Here is a 917-nt window from a genome sequence, read left to right as displayed (position 1 = left end):
TTGCATGAAATTCTGGATGACGTTCCCTTGCAGCTGTGCCCTACTTTGTGGTTTCAGAACGATGGTGCTCCACCGCACTATGATCGTCGAGCTAGCTATGGCGTATCTCAAAGATGGCTTCAGACAGAGAGTAACTGGAAGAGTACGCCCAGTCCCTTAGCTTGAGCGTTCTCCTGATCTCACCCTCTTGAATTTTTCCTCTGGGCTTATGTGGAGTCCCTTGCGTGTTCAGCACCAGTAGGAACAGTACCACAGCTTACTGAGCGTATCGTAACAGCAGTTGATGCCATCAGAGGGGAGTGTGGAACCTTTAATCAGACAAAACGCGGTTAGTCATTGCACATTATTTAATCAAGCTGGTGGTCGTCGCATTGAACATTCATTCTACAGCAATGAATTCACGGATTTCGTTTATATATACATCAAAAAAAGTTTTGCATCATGTCAGTACCGAGAGTTCCGGAACCTGTACAGAAAATTGGAGTAGAAATCAACAGAAACATCACGGCATGGAGCCGCCAGCCCGAGTGGCCGAGCGGTTAAAGGCGCTACAGTCTGGAACCGCACGACCGCTACGGCCGCAGGTTCGAATCCTGCCTCGGGCATGGATGTGTGTGATGTCCTTAGGTTAGTTAGGTTTAAGTAGTTCTAAGTTCTAGGGGACTTATGACCACAGCAGTTGAGTCCCATAGTGCTCAGAGCCATTTGAACCAACATCATTTCCACCCTTTTTATTGCTCAAGAAAATTACACATTGTATGTTGTACCACAACGCAGAGAGACCTTCAGAGATGGTGGTCCAGATTGCTGTACACACCGGTGTCACTAATATGGTCCAGATTTTCCCACTCCTCAAAGACGATTGGCGTAGATCCCTTAGAGTGGTTGGTGGGTCACGTCGTCCATAAACAGCCCTT

General features: G+C 47.4%; 1 non-coding gene across 1 annotated transcript; it reads left to right on the top strand.

The window, feature by feature from the left end:
* The first annotated feature begins 521 nt into the window (after positions 1-521).
* Trnas-gga (transfer RNA serine (anticodon GGA)) lies at positions 522-605 on the top strand. Its single transcript is given in 2 exon segments — positions 522-561; positions 571-605. It is a non-coding gene; the product is annotated as a tRNA-Ser (tRNA).
* Positions 606-917: the final 312 nt, after the last annotated feature.

This window comes from Schistocerca cancellata, chromosome 3 (assembly GCF_023864275.1).
Source record: "Schistocerca cancellata isolate TAMUIC-IGC-003103 chromosome 3, iqSchCanc2.1, whole genome shotgun sequence".
Classification (NCBI taxonomy): domain Eukaryota; kingdom Metazoa; phylum Arthropoda; class Insecta; order Orthoptera; family Acrididae; genus Schistocerca; species Schistocerca cancellata.
This window is presented reverse-complemented; position numbering and strand designations above follow the sequence as displayed.